The sequence below is a fragment of the Urocitellus parryii genome, chromosome 6, assembly GCF_045843805.1.
Source record: "Urocitellus parryii isolate mUroPar1 chromosome 6, mUroPar1.hap1, whole genome shotgun sequence".
NCBI lineage: Eukaryota > Metazoa > Chordata > Mammalia > Rodentia > Sciuridae > Urocitellus > Urocitellus parryii.
In genome coordinates, this window is record NC_135536.1 from 119,156,286 (window position 1) to 119,173,517 (window position 17,232).

The 17,232-nt window shown below is 33.4% G+C and overlaps 1 protein-coding gene across 1 annotated transcript in view; it reads left to right on the plus strand.

The window, feature by feature from the left end:
• Positions 1–17,232, plus strand: part of Peak1 (pseudopodium enriched atypical kinase 1) — a 300,160-nt gene that overhangs the window by 107,932 nt on the left and 174,996 nt on the right. The window contains exon 4 of the mRNA XM_077799587.1: positions 9,253–9,334. The gene's annotated coding sequence lies outside the window, so the exon portion shown is untranslated. The remainder of the gene's footprint in view (positions 1–9,252; positions 9,335–17,232) is intronic.

A 17,232-nucleotide genomic window follows, 5' to 3' on the forward strand; every position in this document is an offset into this window, starting at 1 on the left:
CTGCATTTCTAGGATTTCTATTTGTTTGTTTTTTATTACCTCTATCTCCCTGTGAAATTGATCTTTTACTTGAGGGAAGCCTCTCACATCATAAGAAAGCAGAGAGAAAAAGACTCCACTCACCTGATACTAATATATACCCCAAATCACTTCCCAATTCCCACCTCCTCCAGCCATACCCCTCCACTTCAGTCACCACTCAGTTAATCCTATCAGGGGATTAATTCAGTGATTGGGTTAAGACTGTTACAACCCAATCATTTCTCCTCTGAACCTTCTTGCATTGTCTCTCACACATGAGCTTTTGGGGGACACCACATCCAAACTGTAAAAGTGTGTATGTAGTACTAGGGATTGAACCTGGGGTGATTTACCATTGAGCTGTATCCCCAGCCCTTTTACATTTTTATTTTGAGTCAGAGTTGCTGACTTTGAGAGTAGTCTAGAACTTGCCATCCTCCTGCCTCAGCTTCTGAAGTTGCTTCCTTCTCTCAGATTTTGTATGTGTATATAGTGCTAGGAAACATCCCAGGGCCTCATGTCTTATAGACAAGCACTCTACCACTGAGCTATATTCCTAGCCCCTCTTCTTAGTTTTTAATGAGAGAAAATAAAAATGTTTGAAAAGTTATGGCTTTAAGTTAATTTACTTTTTCCATAAGTAAAATTAAATATGGAAAATGTGTCACGACTTTTAATTTATATAAGTTTCGACCATTGACAAGTAATTTACTGCTTATTTCAGGTACCTCAAATTGTCTTTGTAGGAGAAATTTTCATTATGTAAGTTTTAGCTGATGAAGCTGTGAATACAGATAGAACAGGAAGAGAAACATTCTCTTACTCCTGCTGAAAAACAAAAATCTCTGTGGTTAAAACTGAATAGCTATTGCTGCAAAACATAAACTCATTCTTACCATGCTGACACTTTTTACCTCTTGTTGGAATTGATGTCCTTCTTGTAGCTACAACTGTAAGATAAGTCTGATCCTCTTTCAGTTGTGTTTATGGCCTCATGATGCCTTTATGTGCTCAAATTTACCAGCTTACAGTCTTGAGGCAGTGTTTTGCATGTGGAATGGTTTCTGCTTAAATGAATCAGAATATGGTGAGTCTTTAATAATAAGGTTAAGGTTGTTGAATGTCTGAGAAATGACAGTTAATTAAATGGACTTGACACAAGATCATTCTTCTTAAAAGCATCTGTTGTCTCTAGGAAAAGTAAAGGTGCATCAGTTCTCATTGTAATATTCCATAGAGATTTTATTGATTTAGAACTGTCATTTTTTTTCTTCCTTAGTATTAGTTACTGTTTCATGTCATACATACCGTGCTTATTTTAATATAATGCTCTTTTAGATCAAGAAATATACAGCTTAGTTAGCATTTGTTGAACAGACCATTGAGGTTTTATTTCTAGAAATAGTTCTGACTACCAGTGTGGTCTGTGCATATGAGCCATAAGATCACCCTAAGGGTTATTCTGTAGGTTCATTCAAGTGTTGTAAAGCCAGAGGAAAACTAATGTTGAATGCTCTTATTGTTTGATTTATCATTTGATTTCACTTAGAAATACTTTAGGATCTTGGCTTACTTTCGTAATTATTGTAATTACTAAAGTAAATTATTGTATTTAGTAATTGTAGTAAATTATTTTTAATATTTTTTATTTGTTGATGGACCTTTATTTTTATTTATTTATATGTGGTTCTGAGAATCAAACTCAGGTCCTCACACATGCTAGGCAAGTGCTCTACCACTGAGCTACAACACCAGTCCAGTAGTAATTATTAATTAATAAATTGGGACTTGACATCACTGCTCAGTATTAACCGATTTAGTTTTTCATATCCTGCTTTCAAATTGTGTATATCCAGGCTGTGGCTCAGTGGTAGTGTGCTTGCCTAATGTGTGAGGCACTGGGTTTGATTCTCAGCACCACATATAAATAAATGAATAAAATAAAGGTCCATAAACGACTAAAAATATTTTTAAAAATTGTGTGTATCCTATAAATGCCACAAGACAGCTGCTTTATTTATAAGGCATTTTTTAAGTGAAGTGTAAGTAAGTATAGGGTATAATTAGTTTCTGATAGCAATGTAAGAATAAAGGTCAAGACCAAAACCTCATTTAACCATGAATTAATGTCCAGCATTGTAGGAGGAATTGACAGTGTTTTGTGGGTTTTTTTTTTGATAATTTTTTGTAGTTGTAGACGGACACAATATCTTTATTTACTTTTATGTGGCACTGAGAATTGAACCCAGTGTCTCACACGTATGAGGCAACTGCTCTACCACTGAGCTACAGCCCCAGTCCAATAATGGTTAATTATTAATTCATATTATTTTGTGTGCCAGATTCTCTGTACATACATAAGATTGTAGACTTTGTTGTAGGACTTACTAGGGCCATCATGTTTATAATATTTTGTACATTTCAATAAGTATTCATATTGTTCGTGTTTCCTTTATTCTCAGAACAACCTTGGAAAAAACAACCATTGTCTTTTAGGTAAACAGATTCAGCAAGATATTGAGTGTTTTGCTTAGACAAAAAAATCAGACCTTCTGATTCCTTGGTAGTGTCCTGTCTGGTACTGTACAGAGAAAGCAATTATCATGTATCATATTTCATGATAATGTAAGGAAAAAATAAAATTAGGAAAATAGGGTTTTTATATTATTACTACAGTTTCCTTTATGAGACTCATACATTCAGTAGACACAAAGTACCTCTATGTGTAGGTACTATATTGGTTGCTAAAGAACAAAAACCATCTGAGCCTCAAGGCCATGAGGTCATCAAGATAATATTGGCTTGCTTAAGAGAGGTGAACTTTGTGATAGAAGCCAAGTTTGCAGAAGGCTTTGTTAAAAGGCTATCTTTATCCTTTTAAGAGGGTAACTGAGTGACTGCTACTATCCTTTGTTCTGCTGTGCAGATAGAGGTAATGCCTGCATCTATGGCAAGCAGCCCCTACCAAATCAACACACTTGGATAAGCAAAAAGAAAGAGCCTTGGACTTGGTGACCCTCTTGAGCCTTTGTACCAAATTTTAGACTACCTCTTGTTATCTTGTATGGGGAAAAATGTAATGCCCTATTTATTTTTGCCACCTATAAATCTGATTTTCAGTTCATTGTAGTCTGACTTGCTTTATTTTCTTTTTGTACTTTTTATAATGGAAACTTAGTATACCTTAGAGTATACAATGATATAATGAATCCATATCACCCAGCTATAATAATAATAATCAGCACTTAGCCAATCTAAAATGAAAGAAGTACATTGTTGTACTTTATCTCTTAGTAATCTCAATTAAATTTAAGTAACTCTGTAACAGAATTGTGTGAAAGTACTGAGGAAGCACAGGAAAGAGAGGGACTAAGTTGGTCTGTGATGGAGGCTATGAGGAAAGGCTACACAGAGGAGGTAACACCTGCAGAAGTTTTAAGGGCAAGTAAAAATAGGAAAAAAAAAAAGAGCTTTCCTAGTAGAAGGACTAACATGGTAAAAGGCCCTTTAAAAGCATGGAATATCCCAGAAATGGAAAATAGATTACTGTGTCTAGAATACAGTTTATCAGGGACAAGTATTTGTAGATGAGCATACACAGGTGGCTTGATGCCAAATCATGAATGCACATGTATACCATACCAAGACATTTGAAGCTAAAATATGGATACCAGGAAGTGAGGAGTGTGGTTAATTTGGGGTTTTAGAAAGAAAAAACTAATGGTAATGTAGCCTGTGATTTTGGAATATTGGGTGGAGAGGGAAAGATGATAAACTGTGCCAGTGGTACAAGTGGTAGAAGGACACTTGGTTATAACTTGGGAAAGGGAAATAAATTGTGGTTATTCACAGACATACACAAAAGAGTCGGAAAATTTGAGTCACCAACATGGCAGATCCTCATTTGAGTTTGAACTTAGCCTCTGCTTGAGATCTCATACTCTAAACAAGTGTCTTTTTTATAGTCTTCTTAATCTTCATGTTTTGTTTTCTTGATGTCATGTCATTATTTTGTGCTTTATGTTAGTGACTTTGCTATATAAGATTGCCTCCAAGTATTGTGCTGAAGTGCTGTGTAATGTTCCTAAGTGCAAGAAGACTATGAAATATTTTATTGAAGAAATATGTATATTATATAAGTTTTGCTCAGTCCTGACATAGACTCTTGGCTGTGAGTTCAATGTTAATACATCAGCAATATATTAAATATAATGCCTTTAACCAGAAAGAGCTTTATAATGTTGTGAACAACCAATAAAAAAAAAAAGAAATACTCATTCAATAAGGTTACATGATTAGTTGATGATGATGTTGTGATCAGAGACTTAAAGGAATCTAGTCCTCTATTTCCCCTTTTCCAAAGGCAGTGGCTCCACCACTAATTCCATGTTTGTGGCAATTTTTAAAATATCTTTATTTATTTACTTATTTGTTTTTATGTAGTGCTGACGATCGAATCCAGGCTCTCACACCTGTAAAGCAAGTGCTCTACCACTTAGCTACAGTCCCAGCCTGTTTGTGGCAATGTAATAAAACTTAACTACCACAAATAAAGAGAATTGACTATATATTAAACCTACTACTTTTTTAAATCAATAATCCTTATATTTGTGGATTGTAAGCATTAGTTCTAATTATATTGAGATCATGATCACAAGAAATATATAACTCAGTAGAAAATCAATGCATACAAGATGAAAACAATTGCTATTTTAGATCAGACAGATGATTCCATATTCCCCAAGTTGGAGGGTTTTTCATAAATAGAGTACTGAAGAAATATAGGTGGCATTGACTGATGGCATCTAAATGATCATCTACAGCACACTCGAGCATAACATGGTTGTCAGCTTATACTGGTGGACTGCCAGTTTCTTTATGCTTGATGGCTATTCTCTTTAGCAAGCTTGCAATATTATCAGGCTCTCTTCTCTTAGAGAAAATTTTTATAATGGTATTATTTATGTGTGGGGAGATTTCATAATTGAAGACTAGCATGTATGCATTCATATCTGTCAATTTGCTTGAATGCAGCAGCTTAAAAGCATTTTAAATCTCTTATTCACAAATATTGGTTCATATCATTTGAAGTGTTTTAAAATGACAAGTATTGTGTGAGAATGAGAATTACCCATACCTTCTGACATATCATCTATGTTATGATGAAAATTAATATTCAACTTACTCACGTTTTACTTTCTTCAAACCTGAAAGCAAAGATTTGTCATTTACAGAGTAGAGGACAAGAAGACACAAAACCTAATGCAAGGACTTTTCTACTCCAGAGTGATTCTGTGCTTGTTGGGATTGTTTATTTTCCAATACCTTTTTTCTTGGTATAGAAGACGTACTGTGGGTATTATATAGCTATACAGTTAATATTTAAAATAAAAATGATACAAGTCTACATTTAGAGGTGCTTCAATTTCAAGTGGCTGATTTATTTATCTGGCATATCCTTCTGACTTGGTCCTCTTTGATTTTGTGACCTTCTAATTAAGGTATTATTTATGGTGTATGCTTTCTGCTTTTATAGCAAGCTTCAGATTTTATGCCATTAAAAGTGGTTATAACAGCATTTGTTTCCTCTCTTTCTTTTTGGTAAAAAAATAGCCTCAATTTTCACTCTTCATATGGAAGTAAACCATAGATCTATTATTATTCTGTACAGTGGCTAGTTTATTTAAGTTTAAGGACTGATACTCTTTAATTATACTGCATTCAGAAAACAAAATATTTGCAGTTGAAGTTCTTTGTAAATTGAACATTAAGTGCTCTCTCTCTTCATTTATATATATATATTTCTCTCTCTCTCTCTCCCCCCACACACACACTGAGCTACATACCCAGTCTTTGCTTACTATATTTTTATTTTTCCCTGCTGATTTGGAGCACCCTAATTTTGTAATGTTAATGATTGTTTTGTAAAATTGACCAACCCTTGACCTACCTGAATCTGTTTCCAATGTAAAGTTCTCTAGTAAGTGCAAATTAAGTAGAACACCTTCTTGAACCTATAAGAATGCAGAAGATTGACTAAAAGATGAAAATATGTCTCTAAATTAATATATTTCAAATGGAGGTGTATGCAGGGTATTCTCTAATTGGTAATTATACTATATAGTTTTAAAGAAAATTCTTTGAAGGTCTATGGTGAATTATTGGTTGTGGTTCTAAGTCTCTTTATAAGGATAGCAACATATTTGAGTTTGTATTTGCTGTTTACTATCCCTCCAAACCTTGCCATATATGTCTCCTTAGCTTCCTCTGGCTTTATATGTATAAATCATATGCTGATTTGTCACTAGTTATTTAGTTTCATATTTATTCAGATTAACAAATGTCTCCTGAGTGTTTGTTGCAATGATGTGTGAACTTAGTGAGGTAGAGAATATACTTTGGTCAGGATTTCCAGAGAAAGTGATCTTGGACCTGAAGCTTAAAGAGCAACTAAGAGTTTCCCACGTGTGGAAGGAGTATAGGGATATATTAGCAAAGGGAATAGCTTGAGAATATAGAAGACTGACAGTTCAAATGACTGTGGTATGATGAGGTGGGAGATAGAAAATGAAACTGAAGAGAGAGTTACAAACTCATTCTTGGACATTTATTCTATAAATGGACTTTATTCTGTAAGTGATAGGTTGCCTTTGAAGGTTTTGACATATGAGGGTTTGACACTTGATACAGCAGAATTTTCATGTTTAAGCCACTCATTCTGGAAGCAGTATAGTAAATAAATTTGAGGTAGGATAAGAGTAGTGAAGGTGTGTTAGCCAGCTTAGACAGCTTTCATCACTGTGACAAAATACCTGAGAAAATAAACTTAAAGGAATAAAGATTTATTTTGGCTCACAATTTTATAGGTTCACTTGTAGGTTGGCTGGCTCCATTGCTGTGGATCTGGGTGAGGCAGAGCATCATAGTAAGAGAGGGCATGTTATAGCAGAACTGCTTACCTCATGGCCACTGGGAAGCAAAAAGAGAGGAAGAGACTGGTGAGAAAATATTCCTTTCAAAGGGGAATCCCTAAATCCTTCAAGTGGGCCCTGCCTCCTACACTTTCCACCACCTCCCAATAATTATGAATCCTTCAATGAAGTAATCCGCTGATGAGGTTAGAGCCCTCATGATCTACTCACCTTCCATAGGCCCCACCTCTGAACGCTAGTGCATTGGGGAACATGCCTTCAATACAGAGCCTCTGGTGGACATTCTAGATCCAAACTTTTAACAGATGGGAAAATGAGTTAAATTGCTGGTTTGGTTGTATTGAGAGATAATAACCAAGTTTGGATACTCTTAATAGAGGTGGAGTTGAGGAAGTAGACTGGCAAAGTATTAAAATAGAAGGCAATACATATTGAAGATGATTGGCAAAATGTGAGATGATTGTCAAAGTTTGGACTTGTGTGGGCAAGTGGCTGCAGTGCTGCTAGTTAAGAGTAATAAATGTGAGCCGCTCAGTTTTTGCCTATGGTTTCTTCAAATAGAAACATCTGCCAAACAAGTGGATATAGGGTCTAAGGCTCATGTGAAGGGTCAGGATTGGGGTTATGCATTTGAGGGTTCTTCCAGTCCTGATGGGAGCACAGACTATGTGGGTTGAATATGAAGTAGGCAAAACACTGAACCCTAAAAAGATAAGGAAAAAGAGGAACCTAAGAAGGAACTGAGAAGAAAAAGCTCCATGTCTTTAACTAATTACTTGTCAAATAAGAACCAAATTTATCCTTTTTATATGATTAATAATATCTTGATAATATGATTGAATAATTTTAAGAAATAGATATGCAATAAGTGCCTAAGTTTGGCATTTATTTTGTTTAGCCAGAAAACATTTCATCTAGAGATTTTATTTCAATTTCCTTAATTCCATAACTCGATTAGAATTATTTTTTATTCTTATAATTTCTTGAGCACTTACTATGCACTAGGCAGTGTGTTAAATACTTTATTAATACTATCTCATTTTATTCTTAAAATAATCTTGCATGTATAGATTTTATTGTTTTCATTTGTATTTGAAGAACTTGAGGATAAAAAAGATTAAGTGACTTGATCAACTTTTCCCCACATCTGTGTAACCCCAAAATTCATTCCCTTAACCACTGATGACCCATTTGTTTAGACAGTGCAAAAATAAAAATATCCAAACCAAAATGAAACATTTTAAAGTCTAATATTCTGGTTCTATTGTGAAAATTACTCTGACTCCAAAGCACTGAATTATACTGAATTCTATATGGTCAGTCTCTTGTGGATTAAAGGGTATTTGGATACCTCTCTGTTCTTGCATACAGTGAGGCCTTACTAATTGTTTTCATCTTTCTGGATCACTCTTTCTTTATTTTTCTATCAGCAGTTTGTAATACATGATTCCTAAATTGCTTGTCTCTAAAATCCTTTTAAGTTCATACATTTAAAAAAACTAAACAACACAGGTTACTAACAGATTTTAGAGATCCATAGGGTACATGACTAGGTTTCATGACTCCATTAATATTAAATGAAAACCATGATGCATGTACTGCATTTTTCTGGGGATGCAATTCAGATTTTTTTTGATTCCTGTAGTTTGATATAATTCACCACTCACTCTCCATCCAAAATGTTGAGAAATATGGGTCCATAAATTAGTAAATACTAATTTACTACAGCACATGCAATCCCTGGATAGTTAAGTCATCTTTAACAGAGGTATTGTTGTATTGTTATTCTTTTTTTAAAAAAAATTTTTTTAGTGGTAGATGGATACAATGCCTTTATTATATTATTATTATTATTATTATTATTATTAGGTGCTGAGGTTTGAACCTAGTGCCTCATGCATGCTAGGCAAGTGCTGTACCACTGAGCTACAACCCCAGCTCGATTTTGTTATTCTTTAAAAGTATATGTTTGTGGCACTAGAGATTAACCCAGGATATGGCACATGGTGGGCAAGCACAGTACCACTGAACTGCATTTATAGCCCTAAAAGTAATTTTTTGAAGTAAAGAACAAATTTATTTGTTATTAAAGGAAATGGTTACTTTTTGGCTACTTAAACCTATAGTGTTTTCTGTTAACCAACAAAAACACGTATTGGTTATTTTATTGATTAAAAACAAAATCTATTAAATAGGATAAAAGTCTGATTCTATCTTATGATGAATTAAAAATGCTCAGCTTTAAGAGTGATTCAGTGTCCTTCACTGAATATATTCCCCACTTTGCATCTTTCTACAGGAAAAGAATATTTGAGGTTCATTCATAAAGAAAGAAAAGAAAGCAAGGACATAATGCCTAGAATTGGAGCCAGTTAAACTAGGTTTGTATATTTTCTTTCCATAATAACATTGTTTATTTTACACTTGAATCCCTTTCTATCAATTGCCTGAATTATACTAGTAGCAAATCTTCTCATTTTGAACCTTGCCATAGTAGTATGGAAGAGAAAGAATACATGCCATTTCAAAGTATTTGCACTGCAACTGTGAATTTGAAAGACAGAATGATGAAAAATCTAAATAATATTCTCATTTTAAGATGAGAAGCTTTAAGTTCAAAAGCTTGAAGACAAGAGACTGGAGTTGTGGTTCAGTGGTAGAATGCTTCCCTAGCACATGTGAGGCACTGGGTTTGAGCCTTAGCACTATATAAAAAGATAATTATATAAAATGAAGGTTTTGTGTCCATCTACAACTACATAAAATAAAATAAAAAGCTTGTAAACAGTCCAACTGGGATTCAGTCTCAGATACGTTGAGTCAAAACCACATTTATTTTCTAGTTATATATCAAAGTCCTTTGTTTTATTTAGGTTTAATTTGTTTTACAACTACTGATTACTTATATGTATTTCCCTTAAGGAAACTTTCTAAGAAACTAAAAAGAGGGAAAAGCATTCACTATTCTCCTAAAGTTTAGAAGAGAAAGGAACTAACTTTTATAAGCACTTATTATGTGCCAGACACTATCGTTAAATTCTTAACTGAGGTAACTCCATTTAATTCACAATAGCCAGGTGATGTACTTGTTGCTATCCTTCATCTTTAAAATAGAGAAGTGAGTGAATTGCCCAAGATCACATAGCTTGTGAGTAATAAAAGGAGAATTAAAAGTCCTTTTTGAGAAAGATTTTATAGGGTTTCCATCATGCCTATTAACTTAAAATTTCATATCACACAAACCAAACAAATAGTGGAACTGTTCAGTCTGAGCATGCTTGGCTATTAGTGTCATTTGTAAACATTCTAGCTTTCTGCGTATGTGTGTGTGTGGTGTTGGGGATTGATCATTTGTAAACATTCTTAATTTGACAATTAGTAGTTGAATCACCTCACCAAAATAGTTACATACTTTTTCTTAATAAGCTTTCCAGTGTAACCAGTCATTAAAGCTACATGATCCTATGAAAAGAAATTTAAAATTCACAAAATAGTGTGACAGACATAGCAACAAATGAGAGAAAGCACTTTGAGGTGTGGGAATCAGGTCTAAGTCCTTTTGTCTCCCTGCTTCCTCGTTGATCTGTGTGCCCTACAGGTCTCTTACCTTGCATTCGTACACATTTTGTAACTGAGAAGGTTAATTGTTCCTTTAATCTCTTAACAATTATTAATCTATCGTATTTTATTTTTTTCTTTTTTCCATTTTTTGTTGGTGTACTGTGATTGTACATATTAGTGGGATTCATTGTTACATACTCAAAAAGTACACACCTATCATCTTATATACTTCAAATATAAATCTCAAATAATTTTTAGAGATATATCTATAGAGATGTCTTAATTGAACGCTTCTGTATGAGGGAAGTGAGATCATCATGTTTGTATAGTACTTTAAACATTTCAAAGGTTTCTCACATTTATTCATCTTTTACAAAGCCTCACCACTCTCTGGTGGGTTAAATATTATCATTTTCATTGTCTAAATGACCAAATTGAATTGGCTCAGGGTCCCATTGCAGGACCTAATTGAGTGAATCTGTAACCCTCAAACTAAAGTTTACCAAGTTTTCTTGTTTTAAAGGACTAATCATACCTTTGTGATGTAGTTATATTGTGTGAGAAAATTAGAGTACAGTGCTTCATAAAAGAAATCTAAGTAGGAGAAATAAACGTTTTCTTCTGTGAAAGTTGTAATGACTACACCAGAAGAAATAGCAGAAACAAACATGTAAGGAAAGGGCAGAAACTAGGGTCTATGTGTTAATTTAATGTTTGTTTTCATTTATTCCTGGATTACGAATAAGCATAATTGACTTCTTTTTAATAACTTTATTTTATTTATTTATTTTTGTATGGTGTTGAGGATCAAACCAGTCCCTCATAAGTGCTAGGCAAGTGAGCCCACCACCCCATCCCATAATTGACTTTTTTTTTTTTTTTTTTTGTGGGGCAGGGTACAGGGGTTGAGCTTAGGGGCATTTGACCACCAAATCATAATCCCAGCCCTGTTTTGTATTTTATTTAGAGACAGGGTCTAAATGAGTTGCTTAATGCCTCACTTTTGCAGAGGCTGGCTTTGAATTCACAATCCTCCTGCCTCAGCCTCCTGAGCTGCTGGAATAACAGGCATATACCATGGCTCCTGGCCCATAATTGACTTTTAATATCCTTGTATTAATCAGTAGTGTACTATTTGGGTTGCTTTAGCCTTAGCAAAATATTCAAAGAGATCATACTTTATAATGAGATATTTATAAATTATAGTTGAGCTAAGGAGAACTTAAAACAGTTAATTCAAAAGGAAGCCAAAAAAAAAACCCAAATGAATAAATAAGTATGAGAAATTAAACTTCACACAAAATTATATGTTTCATTGCTTTTATTGATGTGAATTTTCCTTATATTTCTACTCCAATTGTGGAGATATTACTTAGAACCAGTATTTGTTTCCATGCCCTGATCTTACTGGGCAGAACAAGTTACTTAACCTTGCTAACTTTCTGTAAATAATATTTTTTTTTCAATTAGAAAGAAAATTATCTTAAAATTGGTATGTGGACATAAGCAGTTTTTATTTTACAGTTTTGATACCCAGGTTTTTTTTCCTTTAAAAAGAATTGATTTTCTAGATTATGTGGTATTATGGTGCTTTCTCTGCAAATACAAAAAATTGATCATTGAATGAATCTCTACTTTTATTCTGTATTAAGTTTTTTTAAGATGATAAGCTAAAAATATTCTATAGAACTAAAAAATGAAACGAGGCTTTCCAAAATTGTTCTAATCAAATAAGGGAAACAGGATAGAGTTGTAGAAAAAAATTTGAAAGCAACATTATAAGATTTGACTTAAAATAGAGAAGAAAAATGTATTATATCCTTCCCGAAGTACGTTTTTCTTTTTTCTTTTTAAAAAATTTTTATTATTGGTTGTTCAAAACATTACATAGTTCTTGACATATCATATTTCATACGTTTGATTCAAGTGGGTTATGAACTCCCATTTTTACCCCGTATACAGATTGCAGAATCAAGTACATTTTTCTTAAGAATCATTTTTGAGATTCTTTTGCCCAACTTTCCACATGCTCTGTCCTACAGAGCCCAGTCTCCCTTCCTACTCCCATTCTCATGCCATTACAGATCCTTAGAATTCAAGAAAATTATGTTTGATGCAGACTTGTATAGAGCTGTTATAAGTTCTCAGCTTTTCATTTGACCTCAAAACATGTACAAGGGTTTTACTTTTCAGCCATTGCTTTATGGTGCTTTAAATTAAAATACGAAAAGGCCACTACACAGCAGTTAGTTTTTAGTTTTTGTTTTGTAACAGTTTAAACAGTTCATTATATTAAATCTGTTGTAAATATGATTATGTTTTGCTTCCCCAGATTCTGTAGCCAGTTTTAAGAACTACTGTTAGCTTCTCAGTGGCCAGCTGTGATTTAGTGATCTTAATAAAGTTGTAACTTTTAGCAGAGGGCTTAGAGCTTTGAAAAATGACTGGACTTTTTTTCTGGTAATTTGTGGCTTTCTTGTTTGGCTTGGGTATTAAAGAATTCTTCATTAGAGTCAGCTGCAAGCTTGCCAGGTTTGTAGGCTGATGTCTCATTAATATTAAAACATTCCCTTGGTACATGTGTGCCATGTGTGAACCCTGTGATTCAGAAGGTATGATTTTAACACATAAAGTCTTTTAATTTCTTTACTCATTTCTATAAAGAAATTGCTGAAATATTTAACTTCTGTTTTCAAATCATTGGCAAACCTGCTAGCATTAAACAGGGCTTTACCTGGAGATTGACTGATTTAGTATTGTTATGGGTTTATTTCTCTGTATGTAATATGGTTTCTGTGCTAGCGTACCTTCTAAAAGTGATTTCAATGCCTAGTAAGATGTATAGACGTTTGAGGAGCTATGAGATCCTTTTTGATGTTAGGTTCAATAAATCTCAGGTTGGGAATAAAGAAAATATGGAATGTTGACTTCTGTGTATAATGGTGTGTGCATGTTTTTGTATGATCTAAACACTCAGGAAATGAAATAAATTTATTTTTTTACAGCTTCCTTCCTGAAAAGGTTAAAGTTTAACATGGAGATGGAGTTATAGGGAAATCTTGATTAGTTTTCCTCTTTCAAATGTACCACTACTTAACAATGAAATGATTTAATGTTGCTCAGGACTGCATTCTGTATCTTGGTATTATATTTGAAAGAATAAAATAAGTTGATTCATATTTTCAAAAATAGAAATGTGACATTAAAGGAAAATTATAGGATCTGTGGCTTACATTTTTAAGATAAGTACATTAGTATTTGACCCATTTATTAAATCTGTCAAAGAAAATAGTGTCAAACAAGTATAAATTTTCAAAATATTAAATATTTTGTTAGCACATGTTTACATATATGTGTGTGTATGTCACCTTTATTTTTCTTATATTTTGAAGTGAGAAGTGTTATCCTGCTGGATGACATTGAGAATATTATTGAAATAATTATTTGCTTCAATCCTTAAACCTATCTCCAAAAAAATAAAAACAAACAACAACAAAATACAAAGGCAATTAATTTCTTTTTTTTTTTTTGGAAAATGTAATGAATTTGTTCTTAAAATTGTGTGAACAGTCTTACTAGCATTGCTTGTTTTTACATATAACCAGAACATTTTCATGTAAGATTTGATAGTTCAAAATGTTGTTAAACTGCAAATTTTCTATAGGAATAGTGAAAGATTGCAAAAGAATTACAGACTTTAGGTTGTCCGATTTGATTGTATTGAGTGAATTTAGTAAAAATGACTTACTTTCTCATCTCCAGTAATGTAAATATCTGATGTCTTATAAAATTAATAATCACCTGCATCATTTTGCTAGCAGGAATGCTGTTTCACAGACTTTTTTTTTTTAAATAGCAAACTATAGAGAAAATCTGATATTATAAAGGGAGTAGAAAAAAACCATACACTCTCTACAGTGTGAGCTTTGATTATTTCAAAGAGGAGAGACTGCTTTCCAAATATCATCTATTCAAAGTTAGTAAGGTCAGCTGTTCAGGGCCCTTAAAAAAATGACATAAAACCAGTGAGAGAGAATATTGGAAGCCAGTCTTACTGCCTGCAGCCAAGTTTATAAAACCCACTTGAGTGCATAGAAATGTATTGTTTATTTTTGAGATAAAAATTCAACAGACATGTGGAAGATAAATAGATTTTAGAATAAGAAGAGCCTTTAGAAATCATTTGATAATCCCCTTTCATTTCACAAAGAGAAATCAAGGATGAAAAGTTAATTTACTGGAATTGGAATTTCATTGGAATTTTGGGGGCTGGGGATGTGGCTCAAGCGGTAGCGAGTTTGCCTGGCATGCGTGCGGCCCGGGTTGGATCCTCAGCACCACATACAAACAAAGATGTTATGTCCGCCAAAAACTAAAAAATAAATAACTATTAAAATTATCTCTCTCTAAAAAAATAAAAAAAGTTAATTTACTTATTTGGCATCATATAGACAGTGACAAAAGTAAGACTAAAATTCTTCACTTTTATTTGAAATAATTGAAGTTAAAACTTAAAGAATTGTGATAAATGATTTTTATTATTGCAATTAATATTTTAAATTTACAGATAGTAAAGTTGACTCTTTAAAAATAAGTTTGTTAGCCAAGTTTGGTGACCATGCCTCTAATCCCAGTGACTCCAAAGGCTGAGGGAGGAAGATTGCAAGTTGAAGGGCAGACTCAGCAACTTACTAAAGACCCTGTCTCAGATAAAAAATAAAAAGGGCTGGGGGATATGGCTTACCTCTGGGTTCAATCCCTAGTACCAAAGCAATACAGTACCAAAGTAGTAGTAGTAGTAGTAGTAGTAGTAGTAGTAGTAGTAGTAGTAGTTCTTCGAACTAATGCATGCACAGATTCATGTAACTACCACCCCAAACAAGAGACAAATAGTCCCATTGACCCAGAAAACTCCTTCAGGCTTTTCCTTTTTTGGTTAAAAACTTCTTCCTAAACCTCACCACTAGATAACTACTGATCTGTATGCCATCACTAAGATTTTACCTACTCCAGAATATTGCATAAGTGGAAGTATTTAGTATGTACTCTTTTGAGTATAGAGTGTAACTTCTCTCAAGTGAACATTTTTGAGATTCATTAAGGTTTTGTGTAGCATTGATCCATTATTTTTATTGGTGAGTAGCATTTCATTGTATCACAGTTTTATTATTTACTGGTTAATGAACATTTGGTTGTTGCTAGTTTGTTTTAAAGATTTTTTTTTTTAAAGAGCACAACAAAATTAAGGGAAAGGTACAGAGATATCCCTGTCCTTACAAGTATATAGCTTCCCCCATTATTAACATCCCCCACCAGAGTGGTATATTTGTTACAATTGATAAAGCTACATCGAGACATTACAATCTCCCAAAGTCCATAGTTTACATTAGGATTTAGTCCTGGTGGGTTTGGACAAATGCATAATGGTATATGTATGTATCATTAGAGTATCATATAGAATATGTTCACTGTCCTAAAAATCCTGGTTCTGCCTATTCTTTCCTTCTCTCTTCAATTTCTGGTAATCCGCTGGTCTTTTTTACTGTTTCCATATTTTTGCCTTCTCCAGAATGTCATACAGTTGGAATCATAATATGTAGTCTATTAAGTTTGACTTCTTGTTTACAGATTTTAGCTATTATGGATAAAAACATTAAAATTCTTTTTAGAGAAAATGAAAAAACTTACAGATAGCATAGAGACCTGATAGAATGTTCCTAAAGAATTCACAAAGTTCACTTCTTAAACTTTTTATTTTAAGATAATTATAAATTCACGGGAAGTAGCAAGCATACTTCAAGGAAATCCATTCACTCAATTTCTTTTATTGTTTACGGTTTATGTAGCTTTAGAACAATATCAAAACCAGGAAACTGATATTGATGTAAAGAGAGTATATAGTTCTTTGGTATTTTATTATATTAGATCCATGTAACCAATCCTGTAATTATGTTACAGAATTATTCAGCACTGTAATATTATCTCATATGCCGCTGGGAATTAAAACCAGGGATGCTCTACTACTGAGTTATGTTCCTAGACCTTTTTGTCTTTTATTTTGAGATAGGGTCTCACAAAGTTCTTGAGGCTAGCTTCAAACTTATAATCCTCTTGCCTTAGCCTCCCAAGTAACTGGTATTACAGGCCTGTTGCATCTCACTGGCAAGCTACCTCTCTCTTTATAGTAATGCCCCCTCTCCAACCCAATCCACAGAGATACTTTCCAGGACCCCTAGTGGATGCCTAAAACTGAGGAAAGTACTAAACTTGAGTATATATCATATTTTATTCTTATTGTAGATTGTAGCAACCTCAGTAAATGACTTTTTTCCCCTTTTCTTTATGAAATTGAGACTTATTCCCTTTTCATTTGAGGAAAGCAGTTTGCAGCTACTCTGTGGTATATATCTGGATTGCTAGCATCACTACTATTTCCTGTCTCTCCTTTATCCCGTGTGTTGTTGATTTCTATCTTCCCTTATTCAGTCTAGCTAGAAATTTATCAGTTTTATTAATGTTTTTTTCAAAACCCAGTTCTTGCTTTCATTGATTTTTCTCTATTTTTCAGTGTCTATTTTATTGATTTCTCTTTTTTGTTATTTTGTTACTTTCTCTTGTTTTGGCTTAATTTACTCCCCTCTCCCAGCTTTGTATGCTAGAAGCTTAGATAATTGCTTTTAGGCGCTTTATTCCCTAATAAAAATAGAAACTCTAAATG